Below are 15,880 nucleotides of genomic sequence, written 5' to 3' on the forward strand. Positions count from 1 at the left end.
TTTGGAGAAAAGTTTGTTTTTAATATGTACCATCTCTCAATTGGCTATTCTACATGAAAAGTATAATGGTTTGTCCTTTTATTTATACCAGACTCTAATTAAGATGACAAGGTTGTGATTACACAGATATGGCTGTACAAATACTTTATTACTTGTTATTTCCCTAACGGAGTAACTAGAAGTTACATCTATTTTCTTCCTTATACTTATACTTGTGAATATTTTCAAATTTCTCTGTATAGAAAAAATACAATTAATGCATTGAAATATATAGCTTGTTCAAGTTTACTCAATCCATTATTTGGTACGAAGATTGTTTCATATTTCCATTATCTCCTAAAAAGATACTCAGAATTTTGTTACCCATGTTGTCCTTTCTCAAAATGTCAAAAAATCCTACATCCTTCAGATGAAGCAACAAGACCACTTAGTTTCAGAAACACTCACCTTTCTGTCATTAGACATATAAATTGTTTACTTTGTAAATTAGAGTTATGCTCCCTAGATTTGTTTCATGTGTGTGGGATTGGCACTCCCAAATTCTTGGAAGGAAAGAAAATTCCAAACAATTTATCTGTGATACTTCTCAGGCTTCACTTACTGTAAATAGTGTATCATTGATACTTGTTCCATCCATTGCCTTTATCCTCAATGGTATGCAAAAAAGGGATGAGGGATGAACAATTTATTGAAGGTTTGTGGAAAATGATGTACAATTTCACTCCCATACCTTACTGGGTATTACTATTTATATTGTATGGATGATGTAATTGAGGCTTAAGACAGTTAATTAACCTATGCCAATGCATAGGTAATGTCAGAAATTAGTCTTCATTCAATTAGGACTTCAAAGTCAATGACTTTGAAAGAGACATTGACTCATTGAAAGAGACACAGTTTTAATTGGGAAAAGGCAGACATTGTTGCAGCACAATGGAGCCCCTCTGTTTTTACTTTAATAATTCCCTTCTTAATACATAACTGTGTATGTTAATAGTAAAATCATTAATATGCCAGCTTATATGATATGCTTAAACAGCTATATTTTTTGATTTTCCTATTAAAGGTAGTTCTAGTATAATTGTTTAAAGTCACAAACATGAGAATTAATTCCATTACTTATTTTTAGAAAAAAATGTAAAAAATTTTTATGTATCAAATTGTGGGGGATATGATACTGCTATAATTTACCTTCTCAACTGTAAAAGAATAAAATTAACTTGAGGTCATTCTCAATACAAATTTATCAAAGTTTTGAAAATCATGGATAGGCCAGGCACAGTGGCTCATTCCTGCAATCCTAACATTTTGGGAGACTGAGGTGACAGCACATAATTTGAGCCCAGGAGTTCAAGATTAGCCTGGAAAACATAGTGAGACCTCACATCTACTAAAACCAAACAAACAAAAACAAAACATAATGAGCTGGGCATGGTGGCAAGCGCCTGTATTCCTAGCTACTCAGGAGGCTGAGGTGGGATGATCACTTGAGCCCAGGAGTTCGATGCAGCAGTGAACTATGATCACAGCACTTCATTCCAGCCTGGGTGACAGAAAATGTCCCTGTCTTTAAAACAAACAAAAAACAAAAAATAAAATCATGAGCAAACTCACTAATCATTTTACCCTTGACAACATAAAAATGATTGGCATGATAAAATATTCACATTAAAATCAATGAATTATCACTTACTGTTGGTTTTCTGAGCAGGATGAAATATCTGCTTTATCTTTAGAAAGAAAGAAGGTGGAAGGTTTAGAGCAGCATATATATGACACATATTCCTGTTTTGGCAAACTCTGGTTTTGTTAAACAAATCTAAGTCAACAAAGTTCTGAAATAGTATTTTTCATACCAGTAGCCTCAAACTACCTTGCCAGTGGTCTGATAATGCTTTTGACATTATTTGCTTCCCACATAGTTTTTAACATGAGTAAGTAAATCATGCCCTCCCTTTCTAATCAGTCCTCCCTTCTCCTTAGGCACACTATAATCTGGATGTGGCCTTTTTGGACTGGTATTTCTATACTGACAACCCAAAACAGGTTAATTACTGTGAATGTTACCAGGATTCTGCCTTATAGTTGAACTCTTATAGTTCAGCTGTCTATGATTTTTACTTTCTAGTTATCAACTACCTGTGCCTTATTGGTTACAGGTGCAGTCTTTGGAAACCATCAGGTCTGGGAAATCTATGCCAAACTTCAGTTTTTTTCTTACGTAAAATGTAGATTTTTATATCACAGGTTTTTGCTTTGAAGACTGGAAGGGACAATGTATGTAACACCTCTAATACAATAAACACATTATGCATATAATACAAATAAATGGAAATTATCCATGTTTTTATTATCCTTTGCAATGCCTGCTAGATTGCTGAGCACATAAGATCTTTCTGTAAACATATGCTGTTCGATTGAATTGCTAATTTCTAATGGTTTAAGAGACATGTTTTTCCTTCCAGGTGCTATAGGAAAAAAAAAAATCAGTATAATCTAATTCGAGATTCATATGTTCAAGGCCTGGTTCTATTAGAGACCTTCTGGCTAAGCTTAGGAAAATACTCTAACATATGGGCTGCTGTATCCTCATCAGTTCATTGAAAGCAATACACAGAAGCCTGAAGATTTCTGTATAGCTCAATCACCCATTGTTTGCATCTGATAACCCAGAATTGTATAATAGGCCATGATGCCATGTTCTTCTCTTTGCTCTTCTCTCCCATACCCTCAACCATCTAACCTATAATCATCTTCATTGCATCAATGAAAGCAATGTCACTGTTAGTGATAGTATATTCAAGTAAAAATATTTTTTTTCTATTCCGTATAATTACATTTTATTTCTTTAAACCCACATTGATATATAGTTGAAAAGTTGGCTACCATTTTTTTTTTCCTTGCTACTTACTAATGGTGAAGTACTGTGCTCTTTCTTGCAGGTGTTTTAAGATTAGGATGACATGGTTTTCCTAGAGTGTCTTTAGGAGGGCTGTGATGTATAATTTTATAGCCCTAGAACAAGGAAACAAAATATTTACAAAATATTTTTTAAAAAAATGTGAAAAATACCCTTATAGATGGTGTCTATAATCTTTGTCACAAACTTAAATTTTGACTCAATTGTTTAGTGTTGTTTCTAATACTTTACTATATTTATTTGATCTCACCGTTAAGACCATATTGTCCTTCTGAGGTCAAATTGTATTTCAACGTCCTGATATTTCCTTCAAACACTAACAAAGAAGTGGACTTCTTGAAGTTCAATAACTACTAGTTGGCTAACTTGCTTGGAAAATTGCAACCTATTTTCAAGACTCCCATCCCCTTATCTAGGACTTCAATCCATTCTTTAAAAGATCATTTCCATAAGCAGTGTCCCACATGGTAAGTATTAACTATGTGGATTTGGGGGTAACAGCTTTATCTCTTCTTTTTTTAAAAAAAAATTCTGGAAGCCAATAGATGATATAAAGTCCAGCAGAGTCAATAACCCCAATTCTAATTGTTATTACAGTTTCTAATACCTGTACATTCAAAACCTCTATTAGAAACTAAGAGTCTTAATTTGACTTCGTAAAAAGCAGATTTAGAGATGGCTTCAGGCTTCTACTATGATTCAATGGGTCTTTTGTACTTAGAATGATTTATCTTTTAAGGTAGGTAAAGAGTTTCAATAGGCTAATCATAGAGAAGCATGTTGAAAGTTATGGCAGGTCGGTGCTAAGCAACAAAATTGAACTCTCAGTCTGCCGGACATCAGCTATGTGCCCTCCAGGTGACCGCAGAGGAGCGGAGGAGGATCAGAAGCCCCCTCACCTCAACGATGGTTCTTTCCCCTGTGCTTCACCACACCTCCCCGTCCCTAGCCATTTCTAGTCTCCAGTCTGGGTCTTATATTTACCCTGGCTGCAGAGCACAGACCTTCCGGCAGTTGGGCCGGAGCGTTGGCGGCTGCCGCGCGCCCCTCTCACCGCGATTGTGCACTTGCCAGGCGCCGCGTGTGGGCGACGTCACCGGGCTTTATGCTTTCATCGCCGCTACCCGCCTACGTGGGCTGCTCTCCTCCTATCGCCTCCCCGCCCCCACTACGGAGAAAACCCTGCCCGTTTTCCCTTGGGAAAAGCAGAGTTCTCTTTTTCTCATTACCACCAGTTGATGAGGAAAGAAAATGTCTGTTCGCATACCTGCGCCGTACTAGGAGGAGGAGGGAGGTCGTATAAGGATTCGGATTGCCTAGTGGGTGGCTTGAAAAAGGAGGTGTTCGCATTCAGACAAGAATGCCTAAATTAACGTAATTCAATTTAAAGAGAGAATTAGGAGTCCACAGGTGCTTAAGTTTGCAATGCGCTGCCAGTATCATGCCAACCGCGCACTCCGGTTATACAGGTTGTCAGTTTCAGGTTCTCTCATAAACACTTCATGTTCTTGCCTCTCTTCCCCCGTTGGCAACAGTTTTATGGTGAGAAAATTCACGAAGAGTAACAGGAACAACTCTTATGAAAATACTCAGAATTCCTGACCCAAGGCTACTGGCTCCAAGTTTAGCAGATGTATCAAGCATTGGTTAAAGACGTGTTGCGTCTCTCAGAAGGCGGATGAGTAATAGGTGCATTTTCTTTTATTCACCGTTGTTTTCAAACTGAAAAGGAGTGAATTAGCTTATGACCTAGAGGAAGAAGGTTGGATCAAAAGATGTCAAACCAAGGATTAGTATCCGTCATACCTTGGTTCTCTGTAAGCCGCGCAATAAGAAGCTTGAGATTTCACCAATTCTGGAGACTCACTTGGGCACAACTGAAACTATAACAAACTTGGTGCTCAGTGCCGTTTTCCGTTGGCAGTGTTACAGTGTAATTTCAAGGGATCAGCACATAGACATTGTTTTAGTTTTCTGTTGCTGCTTCTTTCAGTTCATGCAGCACTGACAAAAAAAATTGGAATTTAGACTGCTTAACTCCTATATCTACATCCAATCAAAGTTCATTCCTGACAGTTTGCCTTTCTAAATATTTATGAAATCTAGTCCTCAATCTGTCTCTCACTTGTATGTTCATGTTTTCGCCATATCTTGCCTAAGTTATTAATTGGACATTTCAAATACCTATATGCACAAAATCTCTGCCTACCTATTTGTTCTTTCTAGTGCCAAACAATTCATTCTCAGCTCTATAATAGTCTATCGTTTACTATGAATATCTTATTTTTCATTTTTGGAGAAGAGTCATTCCTGTAATTATTACTTGTTCCCCTCTTCACATTGATGATATCAGAATGAGAGCAACTTGAGTGCTGTGGTGCCAGATATTGTTGGTGAACAGGAATTTCAGAAATTGGCTATGTCTCTCTTGATTATTGTTGTATCTCCAAAACCTAGCACAATACCAAATATAGGTGGTAGTTTGTAAATATTTGTTAAATGACTAAATATTGACTTGACATAGATTCTTAGAAAATACAGAAAAAAGGACATAAAATCTCTTTCTTCTAAGACTCATAGTACTATGAGAGAAAGGAGTATGTATATGAATAAGTAAAGAATACTATTAGGCATTTGTAGTTTAATGCTAAGTAGGGCAACCAAAAATATATACAGTAATTGAGAGTTCGGTGAGTTGATAGGATCTGGGTAAAACCTAGGAAAGTTTTGACATCTGAACTGTTGTTAAATAATGCATATGGCTTGATTTGAAGGGAGAAAGAGTTGGAAGAGCAAAAGCAGATAAATCATTATATCATGAGACATATTCAAGACAGGAAGATAGACTGTTGAAAAGGTTGGGGAAACTTTGTATAGAAGTCTAAGGAGATTTGCTTCTCTGTATAACATAGGAAAGTAATTTCATTGACATTTTGGAGGGTTGGGAAATTATTTGATCAAAATACTATTTCATTAAAGCCACCTGATCTCACTGCATGGGGTGATTTGCAGAGCTGACAAATTAATGGCAGGAAAAATAAGTGTGGTGACAATTCCCCAGATTAATTTTGTAGTAGTAGAAATGGGACAAAAGGGTGGAATATGAAGAGATTTTTTAAAAATGTTGATAGATTTTGTATGAAGGGCAAATCCAGAATAGAGTACTTGTAAGTTTTGTGCCTACATGTCTTGGAGAGCACATGGAAAGCAGATCTCCATTACTGAAAGGAACAGTACAGGTACTTCTAAGAACATTGGCAGGAGTCCTTCACTTTTCTACAAGGGCATCATTTGTTAGTTCCTTTTTCCATGGTTTGGAGTAAAAGAAGCAATAATTAGAAATGTGTTCCTCATGGTAGGCTCTATAACTGATTCTACTGTACAAGCTACAGTTAAATACCAGACTTTAAATTCTCTTGTGAAAATTATGATAGAATTGGCTGAATAGAGAAGTATCTGTGCAGCTGCTGGCACTTGTGGCCTATGGAGAAATACATCCAATGAAGATTTTAGAGATTTAGCTGTAGAGGATAAATGAAGACATTGCTTAGTTAACTAAGCAGACTCTTTAGCTCATTTTTTGATCTATTTAATTTTAGGTGGTTTGGTTTATGGGTAACCTGGGTAAAGAGCTTACTCCAAACTCTTGGTATTATCCTCCCGATAGTCATAATACTAGTTTCCCTGGTACACCGTATTCTCTCAAAGGTTTTAAATGCTTGCATGCAGCCATTGCTAGAATGTCAAATCGTCTCTCTTCAACTTTTGAATGACAAGAGCTGAAAGAAATGTGTGATCATGGGGACTCCATAACCTATGAATGATGTGGTGAGACCAGAAACCTGAAATAATGGGAACCAAGAGTGGCACTAAGGCCCCAAGTTTTGGTCACATTTTCACCTAAGTGAGAACCTGATCAAAAGGGGGGGAATTTAATTTTTATGCAAAAGCATAGGAGGCCATTGTTTTGGACTGATTTCATGCACTAGGCCCCAAAAGACCAAACCAAACCAAAACAGAGTCGCTTGTGCTAAGACTTTAAGGAAACACATAGATCCTAGAAAAGACCAGGTTTTGTTTTTTTCTCCTGCAAGTTTCCATAACAAACATTGCTGACAGAATAGGTATCCACTCCATGAAGTTAACATTAAATCTTTAACCCAATTCATTTCCTCTTGCCTAGAGACCATTAAGCTTTAGATGATCATGTGACAAGGGTTCCAGCCAGTTCCAGGTGAAGATGCCTCCCCTGGCCATCAAGGAGCTACCCTTCCTCCACTAGACAGAGCAAGGCAAGAGGTCTGTGATCCCCACGCCAGTAATAAAGCATTTACGGAAGAAAGACCATTGATTGCTCCACCTCCCATAAAGATTTATGGAGATCACATCTTTCAGTGGGGAAATGAAGCAGGAGAATAGGGCCTAGAGGCAGAGAACCAAAGGACTTTCTAGGACTAAAACAAGTGGAAACACTTCTTCTAGGAACACTGTATTGATATGGAAAGCATTTCTCAAGTGAGCTTGCGTACAACTCCAGTAAACACACTGTGTATGAGGCCACTCCCAAGTGCTAGCAGGCTACTACACATGCAGATGGCCTAATCCAGGGGAAGAGTCAGGGAAGAATAATGCAAGACCCTGGAAGTATGCCAACATATAAAACCCCAAGTCAAAAGGTCAAATTTTTACAGGAAAGATTAGCTATTCCATAGACAGAGCAACCCCAAGGGCTGCTGATTGCCAATTTTTATGGTTATTTCTTGATTATATACTAAACAAAGAGTGGATTTTTCATGCCTCCCCTTTGTAGACCATATAGGGTAACTTCGTGACATTGTCATGGCATTTGTAAACTGTCACAGCCCTGGTGGAAGTGTAGCAGTGAGGACGACCAGAGGTCACTCTTGTTGCCATCTCGGTTTTGGTGAGTTTTAGATGACTCGTTTACTGCAAACTGTTTTACAAGCAATATCTTTATGACCTGTATTTTGTGCCAAACTCCTATCTTATCCTTTTACTTAGAATGCCTTAACTGTCTAGAAATGCAACCCAGGAGGTCTCAGCCTCATTTTACACAGCCCCTGTTTAAGATGGAGTTGCTCTGGTTCACATTCCTCTGACATTTCTCCTCTCCCTTTTATAAGAGAACCCTTAATCCTAACAGCTGCAGCAGGATGAAGACTCATCTTTAACTTCTCCAGGCTGAATGGGGCAAAGATATGTCTGTGTAACTATAAGGGTCTCTTGTGTTCAGGGTACAGAGGAGTTCAGTCAGAAAGCATTAACGTGATGAAGGCCATTCATAACTCTTGAGTTTCAACAAAAGGTGATATCTGGAAGATTTAAAAAAAGGTTGAGTAAGTTTATCCTCTATTCCTACACAAAGAGCACAACAGTGAGATATTTTAAAACAATAAAGCAAAATAAGCAAAATTGTCCTAAGTTAACTACATTAGAAGACTTTCCATGAACTGGGCAACTGTTGAAACCAAGCTGATATGGCGTCACTAGCTGATTCCAGTGTGTCCAGAACTGGAATATTGGTTCAGATTTTTACATTATCGATTCCTTCATTTTCTTCTAAGCAGCAGCCAGAGATTGCTGGTTGGTTCATAAGCAGGGTTACTCTAAATTGCAGAAAAAATCTTAAAACAACTGATGAGACTAGAATCTCACAGCAGGTACACCATAGTTCTTGAAATATAATTCTTTCTCCAGTTTCTCATTTTTACAAAGGACAAATCATGGTAAAACTGATTTGCTTTATTATGCTTGGCTGGATTCTTTGTATAAAGTGTAGCAAGAATAATTATTTTTCATATAAGCTTTTTAAATAAATTGGCTTTAATGGAACTGTGTTTCATAAACGGAATCTCAGATAAGGCTTTTTCAAAGCCAAGCACAGCCATGTGTTTTTTACCCTCAAATACCTAACAGTTCCTCTACTCTTTAGGTTTCAAGACAATCTGGGGCTCTTAGGCCTGTCAGGAAGTGACATTGTTTACTGACCAAAGGCAAGGAACCCTGTAGAGGGACTGTGTAGACAAAGTATGAGGTCAGTTTTCTGAAGGGGCTTTTATTGGCTTTACTAGTCAAGTTTGATTCCTTAAAGGAAAGCACACCATTCCAGTCAAAGCCTTGATAAAATAATTTCTCCAATTGTGTCCTGTTGCAAAAGAAAACCAATTCTTATTACACTTACGCAAATAACTACATTGCCATAAGTTAAGAATACCCACAAACCATTTTCAAATTCGGGGTAAATCAAAAGAGAGAAACAAATGTGTTCCTGATTTTGTTTATAGAAGCATACTTTACCTAGTTGTTAAAAGCTGTAAATAGCTTAAAATAAAATTTTCTAGACTCTGAAAAACAAAACAAAGGATTAACAACATTTTAAGCACAGTCAAAAAGATTACTTCAGACTTTTTTGGTTTAGTCCATGCAGTTAACTCCTGTTTTGAAAAATAGTCATAAATATTTCAGCTCTTCATGAGAGTCCTGAAAGTTTTTCCCTCTACTCTAATGTCACAATTTCCAAAGATATTAGAACACCTGCATTTAGCACCTGTGAAAGTCCTATAGTTGATTATAAAACCACCTTTTAAAGAGGGTTAAAACAAGGCAATAATTGTCTGTGGATGACAAAATGTTTTAGGGCAGCCACAGTCAAAAACATGATTGACAAAGAAATTTGGTTATCTTTGTGGTATACAATGATTTTATGTAACAATTACTAATAACATACACTAAGTCACATCAAAATTATAGGAGATTTTTATAATTTTGGAACACATACCAGTAACATATTTATACAAATACAGCTCAAAGAAAGCCAACACCATTTCATATTTGACAGTGCTTCCCGTATGACTTTTATATCAAATAAGCCAAATTTCACTTCTATGTTAGTGTGCTATTAATGTTAAACTCAATTTTTAATAAAAGCTTATAGACAAATCTATCCAATTTTAATGTCTGACCATAAGGTAATAGTCTCTTAAACCTTTTATAACTGTTTACAAATTTTTGTTAAATAGTAGATCGGTGCTCTAAGAAAAGCTTGTTGTGCTTTTATTCCAATGTTTAATTTTTAGAAAAACTGAAATGATACCCCTTTAACTTTGGTCAATATATTCACACATAAAATTTCTTTTACAATTAATTTTTCACAAACCTTTCACAACTTGCTTAAAGCTTCAGCTTCATCCGAACTCAAACAATCTTTTACCCTTTAGGCAAAAAAAGTCACATTCCCATGACTTCTTATAATTTTTTTAAACTGAAAACACATTTTACTTTCTTTATACACCTTGCATGTAAAATTGTTTATTCAGTAGTATCAATTACATGTTACAATGTTAACTCTTAGCAACGTTTACTTTTGGTGAAAATCTTGGTAAGTTCAGGATTTTAATTATGTACTAAGTGTAGAGCCTAGGACCCAGATAGAAGTGCAGATAAAGTCTGACTTTTTCCAGTGTCTAACTCCACATGTCTCAGGCTTTACCTAGCTGTAAAGTAGGCAAGTTGTACAGTTAAGTGTCCTAGTGTCATTTTATGAAGCATTTAAGAGGCCTAATCACCTTTAAATCGCACATTTCTTGCACAAATTCCATTTTATAAATTCTTTCATGACTTACCCAGACCATCTATGAAGTGCTTGGGCTTTCTGACTTGTCCTAAACATCTGTCTTTTTAAACAACTAGTTATTTTACTTTAGGACAATAATTTACCATACAAGATCTTTTCTTGTATGAAATCTCTTTTCTTTATAACCTTGTTTACATAGATAGGAGACATGGCTAATTTAACATGTGCCCAGGCCATTTTTTTTCTTTTTTTTTTTTTTGAGACAGAGTCTCACTCTGTTGCCCAGACTGGAATGCAGTGGTGTGATCTCGGCTCACTGCAACCTCCGCCTCACAGGTTCAAGCAATTATCCTGCCTCAGTCTCCCAAGTAGAGGGAGTACAGGCACCTGCCACCATGGCCAACTAATATTTTGTATTGTTATTAGAGATGGAGTTTCATCATGTTAGCTGGAATGGTCTTGATCTCCCAATGTCATGATCTGCCTGCCTCGGCCTCCCAAAGTGCTGGGATTACAGGCATGAGCCCCTGCGCCCAGCCAAATGTCCCCAGGCTTTATATAGAATCTAATGCTCCAAAATAAATTGAAAATTTTTTGAGAGTTGAAGAAGCAGTTCATGACCTTAAAGAAAACCTATATCTAACCTGTATAATTTAGACCAAATGTTTACATTTTGAAGATAATTTTATTTTACCAATAATGTTTAAAACTGTCTTTATTTCCCAAAGATTACTTAAGTCACATGAAATAAATAAAATATATTACACTTTGTACTTTTCCGACAAAATATTCTATTTGAACTCTTACTATTAAACCAATTAATTAAAGCTCTTTTATATCACACACACAACATACATAAATACATAGACAGAATAAGATGAAGAACTCATTCCCTAAGCCAGGAATTGAACCCTGAACCTAGGCTGCCATTGTGATGGCAGAGACCAAGAGAAAGTACTGCCACATGATTACAAGGTCACGCTTCCAAGAACATACAAGACAAGATAGAAACCTCATCCAGGTTTCTGTTTTTTTTCTTTTTAGGGACTTGCAGCAAAGTTTGTACCTGACCGGTTTGCTGGGTCATCTTGAACAGTGGGCTTATGGGAGTCCTAAGCCCATATTCTATCCTAAGGTACCACTCTTTTATGACAGAACAATGCAAAAAGACACACAAAGCATACCAGATTTATTATAGTTTAAGACTAGCCTCGCAAATCCTTTTTCCCATTAATCAAAACTTTACAGAGAAAATAAACGCTAATTTTTACCATTCATTCAACAGGTTTGCACAGAGAGAGAAAGGAAGGGGAAGGGAGAAAAGCATTGCTTGCAGCAGGGTGGGGAAAGTGAGGTGCTCAGGGAGGCCAGATAAAGACCTACCCATTGCAGCTGGCACTGAATCAAAAGTTCAAGTGGCTGCTTGTCAGTCAAGAAGGGATCTTTTTGAGTACTCCCGTTGGCAATCAAGTTTCCCCTTTTATGGAGGAAAAATGTTCCCCATGTCCCGTGATCCTTTACATGCCTAATTCTGCCACCCACGGCTGTCACCAAAGAGTGCAAGGCAGATTAATCCAAAGAGAATGGTGGTTAACATTCCGTAGTGCCAAATCTGTTTTTAGTAAAAGGGACTTTACTGAGAGTGGCCTCTAACCCCTTACATCTTAGGAATGACTCTGACCTTCCTAAGTTGGGCCTTGAACCAAATTCAGTCAAACACCCTTACTTTTATTAAGAGGAGCCTTTTAGCCTACTTTGTCTTAGGAGAGACTCTAACTCCCCTAAGTGGGCCTCTTACCCAATCCCATTCTTTACCTGAGTATATGCACCCCACTTACCTAAAGTCAGCCAATCAGTGCTGCAGTCTATTTCCTTTGGGTTGGGAGTCTCCTCAGTATTATCTCTTCATGGTCACTGGAAAGATGTTACAGGAAAGGGGTCCTGATCCAGACCACAAGAGAGGGTTCTTGGATCTCACAGAAGAAAGAATTCAGGGTGAGTCTATAGAGTAAGTGAAAGCAAGTTTATTAGGAAAGTAAAGGAATGGCTACTCCATAGGCAGAGCAGGCATGAGGGCTGCTGGTTGCCCATTTTTATGGTCATTTCTTGAATATGTGCTAAACAAATGGTTGATTATTCATGCCTCATCTTTTTAGACCATATAGGGTAACTTCCTGATGTTGCCATGGCATTTGTAAACTGTCATGCTGCTGGTGGGAGTGTAGCAGTGAGGACAACCAGAGGTCACTCTTGTCACCATCTTGGTTTTGATCGGTTTTAGCTGACTTCTTTACTGCAACCTGTTTTATGAGCAAGATCTTTATGACTGTCTTGTGCTGACCTACTATCTTATCCTGTGACTTAGAATGCCTTAACCATCTGGGAATGCAGCCCAGTAGGTCTGAACCTCATTTTACATAGTCCCTATTTAAGATGGAGTTGCTCTGGTTCACACACTTCTGACAAAACCATGCACTTGATCTCTCAAGTTGCCTGCTTGACCTTCTTCCAGGTGTACTTTACTTCCTTTCATTCCTGCTTTAAAGATTTTGAATAAACTTTCATTCCTGCTCTAAAACTTGCCTTGGTCTCTATTTCTGCCTTATGTCCTATTGGCCAAATTATTTCTTCTGAGGAGGCAAGAATTGAGGTTGCTGCAGATCTGTATGGATTCACTGCTGGAACAGTACCAGATATATTTTATGCATGTGGAAAGATATATACTCCTATTTTGATGAATATTGTTTTCTGTGCATTGAAAGCTATTTGGATCAGAAGGCTCTTACTGAGATAATGCCCACGTATGTAGCACAAGGCTTCTTTGAAATCATTATTTTCTCATATTTAGTTTCAGCTGTACAATACCATCATTATAGATCTTATCAACAGAAGTGATGAGTGAAGTTTGGCTCTTGATATAGAGTAAGAGAGTTAAAGATACAGAGTCCTGCCGTGTTCTGTGTCACAAATCTTTAAATCAGTTCCGATGTATATTTGTTGCCCCCTCCCCTGGCATACAGTAGTAAAAACTGTGATCCTCTTTATCATTATCTTGATTTTTTCTTTTGCTTGCATAGCTTGCATGGTTTCTAATGAGAATTCCACTGTAATTCTTATTGTTTCTCTATCAGTAAGATACACTGTCTCCTTTTAATCATGTAACCTCACTAAACTTACTAGTTCTAGTAGCTTTTCTGTTGGTTCCTTCAGATTTTCTACAATATCATTTTAATTTTCAAATTAAGGCAGTTTCTGCCTTTTTAATCTCTATACCTTTATTTTTTTTTCCTTTATTTATTGCATTGGTTATAACTTAAATAGTGAACTGTAAACCAGTAGTAAAATTCAAAGGTTCTCCATAATCATCTGAAGGGATTCTATCCTTGGCTAGGGCACTCTGAAGTTTTACCTGAATGACTGTGTCAGGCCATGGTGGGAAGCGGGGGTCGAACATGCCTCATTATACCTCTCAAGCGTTAACATTAATGCAGACCTTAAGTCTGATAAGAAACATTTGCAGTCTATTCTCTCTAAAGCTTGCTACTTGGAGGCTTCATCTGCATGATAAACCTAGCTCCCCACGACCCCCTAATGTAACCCAGACATTGCTTTCTACTGATAATAACTCTTTCAACTAATTGCCAATCAAAATATGTTTAAATCTACCTATGACTGGGAAGCCCCCCTACTTCGAGTTGTACTGCCCTTCCAGATTGAAACGATGTAAATCTTACACGTACTGATTGATGTATTATATCTCCCTACAATGTATAAAAGCAAGCTGTAGGCCTACTACCTTGGGCATACGTTGTCAGGACCTCCTGAGGCTGTGTCACAAGTGCATCCTTAACCTTGGTAAATTAAACTTTCTAAATTGATTGACACTTGTTTCAAATACTTTTTGGTTTACAGAACAAAAATAGTACAAACTGACATCTTTGCCTTATTCCTGATTATGGATTCCAGATAAAAAGGACGCAATCATCTTTTCAACGACAAGAAACAAAAAGAAAAAACATTCAATCATTCACTATTAAGTATAAGGTTAGCTCAGGGATTGATTTTGTAGATGCTCTGTGTTAGAATAAGAAAGTTACTTTCTATTCATAGATTTCTGAAAATTTTTTTCATTAAATGCTGTTGAATCTTGTCAAGTGCATTGATTTGCATTTTTTGAGATGATCATATTATATCTTTATTAGTATGGTATATCATATATATACACACACACACACACATATATTTATAATTTAGTATAATTTAACTTAATCTCTTTTCTAGGGAATAGCTTTTTTTTTTTTTTTTTTTTTTTTTTTTTTTTTTTTTTTTTCCGAGACGGAGTCTTGCTCTGTCACCCAGGCTGGAGAGCAGTGGTGCGACCTCTGCTCATTGCAAGCTCCGCCTCCCGGGTTCACGCCATTCTCCTGCCTCAGCCTCCCGAGTAGCTGGGACTACAGGCGCCCACCACCATGCCCGACTAATTTTTTGTGGTTTTAGTAGAGACGGGGTTTCACCATGTTAGCCAGGATGGTCCTGATCTCCGGACCTCGTGATCCACCTGTCTTGGCTTCTCAAAGTGCTGGGATTACAGGCGTGAGCCACCACGCTTGGCTGGGAATAGCTTCTTAACTGATTTCTTGCTCCCATTCTTGTCCTCTCACAATATTAGATCTAATAATATCACTCTTTAATATACTCTGATGATATGCTATCTTAATTATAATAATATCCCAATTCTTTACCTACTGTAGAGGGCACTATATAACCAGATTCCTGCCTAACTTTCTTACCTGTTTTTAATATTTTATTTACTGTGCTCCCTCTACTCCAGCTGTTATAGACTTCTTGCCTTTAATCAAATATGCCAAATTTATTCCTACCTCAATAACATTGTACTCACTATTCTTGCCTGAACGTCTTCTCCATCAAATTATCTATTGGTGGTTCTCTCACTTGTATTGTGTTTTTGTTTCATGAAACACAATTCAGATTTTGTCACTATTCTGTTTAAAATCTTACAATTAATAAACATAATCCAGCATATAAACAGAACCAAAGACAAGAACCACATGATTATCTCAATAGATGCAGAAAAGGCCTTTGACAACATTCAACAGCCCTTCATGCTAAAAACGCTCAATAAATTCGGTATTGATGAAACATACCTCAAAATAATAAGAGGTATTTATGACAAACCCACAGTCAATATCATACTGAATGGGCAAAAACTGGAAAAATTCCCTTTGAAAACTGGCACAAGACAGGGATGCCCTCTCTCACCACTCCTATTCAACATAGTGTTGGAAGTTCTGGATAGGGCAATCAGGCAAGAGAAAGAAATCAAGGAGATTCAGTTAAGAAAAGAA

This window comes from Chlorocebus sabaeus, chromosome 17 (assembly GCF_047675955.1).
Source record: "Chlorocebus sabaeus isolate Y175 chromosome 17, mChlSab1.0.hap1, whole genome shotgun sequence".
Classification (NCBI taxonomy): domain Eukaryota; kingdom Metazoa; phylum Chordata; class Mammalia; order Primates; family Cercopithecidae; genus Chlorocebus; species Chlorocebus sabaeus.